Source organism: Panicum hallii, chromosome 6, assembly GCF_002211085.1.
Source record: "Panicum hallii strain FIL2 chromosome 6, PHallii_v3.1, whole genome shotgun sequence".
NCBI classification, from domain to species: domain Eukaryota; kingdom Viridiplantae; phylum Streptophyta; class Magnoliopsida; order Poales; family Poaceae; genus Panicum; species Panicum hallii.
In genome coordinates this window covers 35,013,484-35,024,105 of record NC_038047.1, presented here as the reverse complement: position 1 = coordinate 35,024,105, position 10,622 = coordinate 35,013,484, and positions in this window count along the sequence as shown.

Below are 10,622 nucleotides of genomic sequence, written 5' to 3'. Positions count from 1 at the left end.
GATTTGCACAGAGGAATTGACCGACGATGCCACGCTCATCCAGGTCAAGCGGGTGCTGCTGGATGTGAACACGGTTCCCTACATCCTGGAGCTGTTCTCCGCAAAAAATCCTCCAGAGCCGGTAAGCTTTCGACTACTTGGAATACTTTCTGTTGTTCTGGAACTTCCGCTAACTGAGAATGCTTTGCAGGGACACACGGCATTTTATCGGAGTTATCCACCACAATCTGACATCCCCTGACCAAACCACCTCCCCAGCGCCGCAGCTGAAGCGAAAAGGGCTCAATCATCTGATGATCTGCCCAGTGGCGAGACAACCGAGAGCGAGATCCCCCAGGCGGAGAAGGCAGCTGAAGGGAAGGTAAACAAGAACAACTCCCCCGGATCATCCGTGGAGTTGGTAGAAGCCTTGCCGTTGATTCCTCGGGGTCGTCAGGTGATACGCAAGCGCAAAGCAAACATAGTCCAATCCACCAGGTATGGGACTGCCGTCTTGTGGAATTGTCAAGTCTTGTGGTTGTTGGATGCTTATTTTTTTCTATGTTGCAGTCCTTCTTCTTTTCCTCCCGACCCCAAGCGCCAAAAGGTGGTCGGGACCGCATTTGCTGGGGATGATGTTCCGGTAGGTGGTTCTGTAGAAACTGCTGGGACGGACCCGTCGACTACTTCTGCAGGGGTCGTGACCATTGCCGTGGCGGGTACCTCGGTGGGGCATCTCGCGCCCTCAGCTGCTGTGACCCCGCCACCGGTAATGAGTACCGTGGTTGTAAAACCACGGGTACTGAGGCTTAAGAAGCCCGCCATGAAGAAATCCTCTCTGTGAGTGCAGCTCCTTGTTCATAATGTATCATCTGCTCTTTCGACTTGTATGATGATATATCTGATTCTGCTTTGTTAGGACTTCATCTGCTTTGGGGTTGGATGAGCCATAGCCTATCTCGGCTACTCCAGCCCCCGAGTCGCCAGTCAGACAACCGGAAGCGGAAAGCGCACAACTGCTGCCGCCCGGGAATGAGGACGTGACTCTGCCCGACCCACCACCTCCCGAGCCCCAGCAAATCAAATCCAGTGCTGGTGGTGGTGAGCAAGTCGAGGCCACCAATGCTGCTCCTGCGAAAGGCACAGGTAAGTGTCTGACCCCCTGCGGCTAACTGCTTAGATCGTAGGCTTCATTTTATTGAACACTTTTTGACTTGTAGGTGCCCCGCAGCCATCAACTGAAGAGGCTGTGGGTACTTCTGGCAACTCTGGAACTCTGTTGATGCCTGGGAGAGGACTCGAGAACATTGTCACCAACGATCTGTTGGATGATCCTCTCCTCTCGGTCGACAATATGAGGTATTTCCAGAAGATCTCTGTCGGTGTTTTACCGGCTACCCACCAAGGGATATACCCAAGGTGGTAAGTTTTGGTGAGGAGACACCGAGATCAGAAACTCAAAGGTGCAAGGAACACAGGATGTACACAGTTCGGGCCGCGAGGTGCGTAATACCCTACGTCCTGTATGGTGGTCTGTATTCCTTTAGGTGTAGGATGATCTAGAGATCTTGTTTTGAGAGGGTCCCTGTCCTCCCTTATATATCTGGGAGGCCAGGGTTACAAGGATACTAACCAACACTAGCTAAGGAATCGTACCAGAACATATCTCGAGTAGATTCCTTCTGTATCGGTTAGCTTTATCTCCTACTTAAACAGAATAAATAAGAGATAAACGAGATAAATAAGAGATAAGACGGACTTAATCTCTTAAACCCCTTTAAACTATGTTATGTACACAGTCCCGTAGCCCCGGATCTGACAAGCCCCCGAGCTCTTCGTAGCTGAGTACTGCAGGCTTATCGAGTACTTTCGAAGTAGTCTTCGACTTCTTTCGAAGCTCTGTCTTGAAGCCCTTCTTCGAGTACTTACTTGGCTGCATCGAAGCTATGAGGTGCTCATGCCCCGAATTATATAATATGGTGTGCGGTTGAAAAATCGCACTCCATATGGAGTAGCCCCCGAGCCTTAGGTTGAATCGGTGAATCAGGTTGAGGGTCGTATTAGTCTTGAATCCTCCTTACTTACTTTTTCAAATAAATTTAAAAAAAATAAGAAGTCGATGCCACGTATCCCGCAGCCCCCGAGCCTTGAATCCAAATCCCCCAAATTTGGAGATAAGGATCCAAAAGTCGTGGCATACAGTGCAAAAAATACCCACACGGCAAATTACCAGGATGATGATACAAATGATGGAAGTTAGATCTGAAATTCGAAAAACCCCTCTTTTTAGGACAATTAACCCTGAAAAAATAATTAATCAAATATATTATCTAAAAAATCCACCAAATTACCCCTCATCTTCCAAATGTTTCCGGAAACGACTTTTCAACGTCAAAACAGTAAAACTTTTCCCCAACCACTGGTTATTTAATCACGCGGTAATGCCAAGCAGACACTGTGCTTCCAATCTGCGATCCGCCAAGAACTGCCAAAAAATCCCCAAGTAGAGCCGCGCGCCGCCTTCATCCTCCTGAAGAAATCCCCATCCCCCAGATATCCCCGCCCCTCTCCCCGCAGCCCCCGAGGAACTCGTGGCGAGCGGATCTGGAGACGGCGCCCAAGAAATCGGAGAAAGAGGGGAAGAAGAAAGAGGCGCAGCCGCCGACCGGGGAATGGACCCACAGTAAGTGCTCCCTCAACAATCTGAATAGGCTAGTTTCCGAGGGATTGCTCCAAGACAAGAATCTTGTCAATTGGCGCCCCCCGTTCCGTGAACCTTTCCCCATGGAAAATATTGATGAAATCATCACATTTTACCATTTTGCCGAACGGGGTCTGGCCCTCCCCTCTTGTTCTTTTTTCCGTGGCCTCCTTTACTATTACAGGCTTGAGCTCCATCACCTCAACCCGAACTCCATTTGCCACATTTCCATCTTTATTCATTTGTGCGAAGCTTTTCTCGGAATTGAACCCCACTGGGATCTGTTCCGCTACCTTTTCCGAGTCAAACCACAGCCCACCTCCAAGAATCCATCAGTTGCAGGGGGCGCCGGCATCCAACTGCAACAGCAAGCTGGCAACAAATACCTTGCATATAAATTCCCCTCCAACATTCCCGGGTGGAGAAACCACTGGTTTTATATCAAAAATCATGCCCCCCAACTCCCAGAAAAGTCAAACAATCCACCTGTTGTGAGGCCGGAGTGGAACATCGAGCTGTCCAGGGGGGACATGGACCAAGTCGAGGAATTGTTAGAAACCACAGAAGCTCATAAGCTGATGGGAGTGACCGGTGCGTCCGTTATGTTCTTCTTCTTCGAACACCGAGTCCAGCCGATCCAACAACGCCACAACTTTTAATTCGAGTACACGGGTGCGGAAGATCCATCTCGCCTGTGTGCAGAAGAGCTGTCAGACGACGCTGCACTCCTCCGAGTCAGGCGGGTGCTGCCGGACGTGGACGCCGTCCCCTACGTCCTGGGATTGTTTTCCGCGTGAAATCCTCCGAAACCGGTGAGTACTCGACTACTTTTTGTTGGAAACAGACTCTGCTATGCCGCTACTAACTGAAAACCTTCTGCAGGGGCACACAGAACTGTACCGCAGCTACCCGCCGCAACCCGACATCGCTCAGCCAGACCACCTCCTCCCCAACGCTGCTGTTGAAGCAAAGAGGGCTTGGATAGCCCAGGCTCTGCACAGCAGCGAGTCCACGGAGGACGGGAGCCCCCTGGCAGAGAAGGAAGCCGAGGGGGAGGCGAGGAGGGACAACTCCCCTGGACCAGCCGTGGAGTTGACCGAAACTCTGCCTCATGTCCCGTGGGGTCATCGGGTGACGCGCAAGTGGAAAGCACAAGTAGTCGAATCTTCCAGGTATGAACTTGCTGCCCTTGTTGAATCACCAAACATTAATATTATTGCACACTGACGGTATCCAGTTGTAGTCCTTCCGCTTCTCCACCCAGGGCCGAGCTCGAAGAAGTGGGAACAGAACCAGCATCAGCTGCAACCGTGACCATTGCCGTGGCGGGCACCGCGCATTCAGCTAGTGTGACCCCGTCGCCGGCGATGAGCACCCCGCGACAGGCCATACGGGTGAAGAAAGCCATTATGAAGAAGTCGACTCTGTAAGCTTGCATCTTGTAGCATAGTAAACATTTTGCTTTTTTTTGACTTGTGTGATGTTATAACTGAATCAGCTTTGTTAGGTCTGCAAGCGCCACTCCACCCAAGTCAAAACCAGCCTCGACGACTCCAGCCCCCGAGCCATCAGCCCCAAGGGAGTCCATGCCCACGGAGCCAGCCACGACTACTCCAGCCCCTGAGCCATCAGCCCTGAAAGGGGTGACGCCCACAGAGCCAACCCCGAGGCTGCAGAAGGTAGTTGCCGATACTGAAGAACAGTTTGCCGACTGCCTTTGGCAAATCAAGATGCTGGGCGAGGAGAAAAGCTGGCAGGAGAAGGAACTGGAAATTCTCAAGGGAGCCACCCAGACGCTCATGGATATGGTGAATCCAGCAGAAGGGGGCGAAGCAGACAAGCAGCCCCCGCTGGATCGACTTCGCGGGGCGCTCGGAAGAGTCATGAAGATCTTTACGGAGGCCCCCGTCACATGCGTCAGCCATGCCTTGGCATTTTTAAAGTCCTTTTGGCCAGAAGCTTCGCTGGGAATGTTCGCACAGGGAGTGGCTACGAAGTGCACGGAAGAGCAATTCCACGAGTACCTCCAAGAAGCCCAACCTATAGCAGAACAGATAGTACAAAGTGTACTGCAGGATTAGGGTGTAAAGAACAAGTACTCATTGTCATGTGTATAAATTTTATTTGATGTCTCTACTTGTATGTGCCTTAGCCGAATTGTCATCCAGGCTCAGAGGCTAAGTAGTAGGCACTACCCCGGGCGCACCGACCCTGGAAGTAGTCGTAGTAGCTCTGAGTAGGAACCCAACTAACAAGTTAGCCGTAACCCGAGCGGGTAGGTCTAACCTGTTTGAAAAGAACGCGAGCATCGTCGCGAAATTGCCGTGTTTATGGCAAAGAAAAACGAAAGTACCCTGAGTGCACTAACTCTGGGTGTAGTCGAGATCGCTCCTCATGTGAGCACGTCCAACAAGTTAGGCATAAGCCCAATCGAACGGATCGAATCTGTTGGGGAAGAATGCGAGCATCATCGCGCAACTGCCACGCTGCTGGCAAGGAGTCGAGATTGCCCCGAGTGCAGTGACTCTAGGCGTAGTCGACATAGCTCCGTACGCGAGCACATCCAACAAGTTAGGCAGAAACCATTCAAACGGATTGATCTTGTTGGGAAAGATGTGATCATCATCACGAACGACCAACTAAGGTCATGGCGAGAAGTCGATAAAGCAAGGACGTGGCCGTAGCCTCCGTCAATCTTGCGACAAGAAGTTGATTTATATAAAACATGCATGTGGCCGTAGCCTTCGTATGTTCACAGAGAAATTTACAATCCAAATTTTGTGGCGCGAGGCCTCCAATTTGATTTGGAAGAGAAAAAGACCACCTAAGCGCCCGGAGATCAGCCATCTTCGAACACTTTCTCATGGGTAGAACTTGCGCAGGTTTTAAATATTCCAAGAGTTCGGAACATCTTGGCCCTCGGGATATTGTAGTCGATATGATCCCGGTCTTGTAACCTGCTTGACGACGAATGGGTCCTCCCAGCTTGTGTAGGCCGGACTCGTCTTGAATGCGACGTAGGACCAAGTCACCGATGTTGAATGACCGTTCCCTCACGTTGCGAACGTGATATCGCCGAATCCCCTGCAGGTATCGGGCTGACTGAACAAGAGCGGTGCAGCGAGCCTCTTCGACATAATCAAGCTCTAACTGCCTCGCTTCGTCCACCTCGCCTTCATCATACATTTCGACCCGTGGGGATTTCCACATGATGTCAGCTGGCAGGATAGCTTCAGAGCCGTAGATGAGAAAGAACGGAGTTTGTACTGTGGCTTTGTACGGCTGAGTCCGGAGCCCCCAGATGACATGTGGCAGCTCATGTATCCACTTTTCTCCTTTCTTGCTGTTTTCATGATAAAGTCTTTTCTTGAGGCCCTCAATTATTGTCACACCCGATTTATAAGAACATAAATCGAGCAATCATATATGCGCCAGGATCAAGTCACGCATATATACAACAGATCATCAAGATATCACAACACATGTCACGAATAACATGAATATAAATCGTAGATAAATCAATAAATGAATTATTTTATTACAACCGAATCAAGAATCGGTTCAAGAGTTGCGGAAGCGTAAAAGAGATACATGAAGAGCTGGGCGCCACAGGGACGTCGACTGGGAGACAAACGCCTAGAAGTCGTCGAAGCCGCTGACGTAGTCCTCCACGTTGCCGGGCACTGAGCAGCAGTCGAAGATATCCGAAATAGAACAGAAGAGTAGAGAGGCAAGTGTGAGTACAAACTCGTACTCAACAAGTATAACACAAACTATGAGGCTCTAGGCTGGCTGACTCAACTGCATTAGCTTTTAGTCTTGGCAAATTTTATTAAAGCTAATTACTACAAGTGGATTGGTTACCATAACCCAAATTGCATAAGAATTAATCAATATTAATTAAGAACTACTGAGAACCACCCAAACCAAACCACCCGGGGAATCGCCCTCGTCAAAGGTTGATAACCCCACTAATCAGACGGAGGATCTGGGCCGCTCATGACTGTGAGCACAGCTGATATATCAGTTTTACACTCTCGAGAGGTTGCACAACTTTACCCACAAGTTGTGAGCTACGCTAGTTGTTCATCACACTTCCTTAGGTGAGATGGCTAGCAAGCACACTACGAGACCGTTACAAAGGATCACATTGGTAAGGTGTAACCGCTAAGGATTCTGGATCAGCAACGATGGGGCCCACCTCCGGGGGTACAAGACACACAGCACAGACCAAGCCGGAGGAGCAGGGACCATTGAAGCTTACCACCCCTCTTGCCCACGCAGGTAAGTTACTCCCGAACCAACACGACCTAATTAGTAAGTCAAGACCGTCCCATTCCAGTCTTGTGGTTGCGCGGTTGTCCCAGGTTGTCGCTCTATGAACCGGTCCTTATGGAGAGTGGCCAACCAAGCACTAAGCACCGTGCTGGCCCCCTAAACCATGTTTCTAACAAAACATCTTTTAAGGACGCACAAACCACTCAAGCACACAGCACAGAGGGTCGGCTCCAGAATTAAGTTGCATAAGACCATTAACAAATTAATTAAAAAGGACCAAGTGTGTTATAGCACAGCAACCTAGCACAACTAACCACAATGCAACCCAAAGGATATATATTTAGGATATAAAGGTGGCTAGGAAATCCTTATAGGTATACAGTATTAAAATGCAGTATGAAATTGTATTTAAAAGTGATAGGAGGTTCATGTTATACTTGCCTTCCTCGTACTCTCCCGGCTGCTGCTCGAACTGCTCGGAAGACGGCTGTTCCTGGTACTGCTCCAAAGGCTCCGCGTCTACTCACGATCATCAAACATAGCCCACACATACACACATGCATAGCAAGAACAAACTATAAGAAAACAGTACACCAATACAACAGAACAGCACATGAAACTAGCCTAGAACTAATCTACGCGTTACAACGATCGCGTGCATATAAAGAACACCTAAAACGGAGCTAAAACGTGAAAACTGCGCTTAAAACAGGATCCAGGGACCTAATTGTAAGAAAAACAGGGAAACCAGGGGCTTCTGGACAAAACTCGGGGACTAAAACGCAATTAAACCCTAGATCCAGGGGCTAGCACGCAAAAACTCCAAAACTAGGGCTGAGAAACAAATTCTAGAGAGCTCGGGGTGTTAAACAGGAAGAAAAGGACCTATTTGCAATTATTTTTGACTCACGGGGTGGACTGCGGGTTGATTCCAGGAAAACCCGGGGGTTCTTTAGCAAAAGACAAGGCTGAAAGGGTAGGCTTTAATCTGGACCGTTAGATCTAAGGCGGCCGGCTGAGATTAGATCCATTAACCGAAGGGGTATCTGTGGATCTCAGCCCTTGGATCGGGATCTGGCGGTTGGGATCTAACCACGATCTAGATCTAATCCCGAGCGCAGGATTTGAAACAGACGGCTCGGATCAAATCTGATCCGCGAACCGGTACGGGCAACGCTGGGCCGCTGGATCGCGATCGAAGGGTCACGGTTCAATGAGGCTCCGATCTAATCTCATCCGTGGATTTCCGATCGGACGGCCAGGAACAGAGGGGGGCGCGGCTGGCGGCGCTGCTCACCGGAGCTCGTCTCCGCGGCGGCGGGCGACTGGCGATCGCCGGAGAAACGCGACTGGGCGCTTCCGGCCTCGGTTCGGGGTACGGCTAGCATGGGGAGGGAGAGATGACGACGGCGAACCCGTCTGGGCAGCCAGCACGGGGAATTGGGGTTCGGGGCGATGCTCCCCACGGCAGAGGCGGCACGGGGTCGCCGGCGAACGGCCTGGTCGGGGTTCCGGCTCGGGTTTGAGCCGAGCCAGGCACGGCGCAGCACTAGCGTGACCCTGGGATCCTACTGGGGGTCTTAGCACGGGCATACGGCACAGGAGGGGGCGGTCGACGGGAAGGGCCTTACCCGCGGCGGTGAGGGGAGGTGGGAGCTCGTGGCAGGTGGCCTTGGGGTGGGCCGCAGGGCTCCAGGTGCCTCGGTCGGCGGCGCCCACAGGTGAGGAAGGTCGTGCCGGGCTTGGGGAGGCCAAAGCTGCGCCGGCGAGGATGGAATTTGGCGACGCAGGGGCGGCAACGGCGGCGGCGCCGTAGCTGCGGTACGGGCGGGGTGTTAGGGTTGGAGGCGGCGGAGCACGGGTGGGGAGATGAGAGCGCAGGGGTCGGGGGTTCCACTTATGGGGCGGCGGACCCCTCGGCATGCGGGCCCAGGCGCGGGCGGCGCGGAGGCCCCGGCGGCAGAGCTGCCCGGCCGTTGCGGAGGGGAAGGGGAGGAAGCTGACGCGTGGGGCCCGGCTGGCAGAGGGAGAGAGGAGGGAGAGCGGGGAAGCGCTGGCTCGGGCTGGTGGGAGAAAGCAACGGGCCGGCTTGGCCCATACGGGGGAGAGGAAAAGGAGGAGGGGTTGCTGGGCCTCGGGTGGCCCATGCGGGAAGGGAAAGAGGGGGCCCGGGATGGAAAGGGGAGAGAGGAGGGGAGGAGTGCTGGGCTGGGCTGCCTTCTTTCTTTCCTTCTCCTTTTCTTCTTTTGTTTTTCTAACTCACTAATTCAAACAAACTATTTGAATTCAAACTACAATTTGAATTCAAATCTATAAATTCAACACAATTAAAACAATGCTGCGGCATGAATGCACAAACACTTTAATCCTATGATATATTTTATTTCCTTATATTATAAATTACTTTAAATGCCACAAAAAAAATTAAGGAAAAGCCTGAAAAATTTATTTAAGCCCAAATAAATTAATTAAAATATGAGGAATTTACCTTAGGGTGTTACAAACCTACCCCCCTTACAGGAATCTCGTCCCGAGATTCGGATAGGCTAGCTAGCAAAGAGATCGGGATATGTCTTCCTCAGCTCATCTTCTCGCTCCCAAGTAGCCTCATCCTCCGTGTGATGACTCCACTGAACTCGGCACATTTTGATCTTCTTGTTTCTAGTAACTCTCTCCGATATCTCCAGAATCTTCACCGGATGCTCAATATAGGTCAGGTCCTCCTGCACATCTAACCCTTCTATCGGTGCTTGCTCTTCTGGCACCCTCAAGCACTTCTTCAGCTGAGACACGTGGAACACATCGTGCACTCCTGAGAGATTGAGTGGCAACTCCAGACGATATGCCACCTCACCTTTCCGTTCCAGCACCTTGAACGGACCAATGTATCGAGGAGCTAGCTTCCCTCGTACATTAAACCTGCGGATTCCTCTCATCGGCGAGACCTTCAGATATACATGATCACCCACTGCAAAGGTCAAATCCCGACGACGCACATCCGCGTAGCTCTTCTGACGAGTCTGAGCGACCCTCAGATTCTCTCGCACCTGCTGTACCAGCTGTTCGGCCTCCTCAACAATATCTGGACCAAATACCTGCCTCTCACCAATCTGATCCCAATACAGCGGAGTCCTGCATTTCCGACCATACAGAGCCTCAAACGGGGACTTCTTCAGACTGGCCTGATAACTGTTGTTATAAGAAAACTCTGCATACGGCAGGCATTTATCCCAGCTGGTACCATACTGAATAGCACAGGCTCGAAGCATATCCTCCAACACTTGGTTGGTCCTCTCTGTCTGCCCATCTATCTGAGGATGATAAGCAGTACTGAAGCGCAGCTTCGTATCCAACGAATCATGCAACTGCTCCCAGAACCGTGAAGTGAACTGAGATCCTCGATCAGATATAATCTTCTTCGGAACACCATGCAGACAGACAATCCTGGAGATGTACAACTCTGCGAGTCTAGCACCGGAGTAAGTAGTGTTCACCGGGATGAAGTGAGCAACCTTCGTCAACCGGTCCACTACTACCCATATGGAGTTGTACCCTTTCTGAGTACGAGGCAAGCCAACGATGAAGTCCATAGTGATCTCCTCCCATTTCCACTCTGGAATCTTCAACGGCTGCAATAACCCTGCTGGCCTCTGATGCTCTGCCT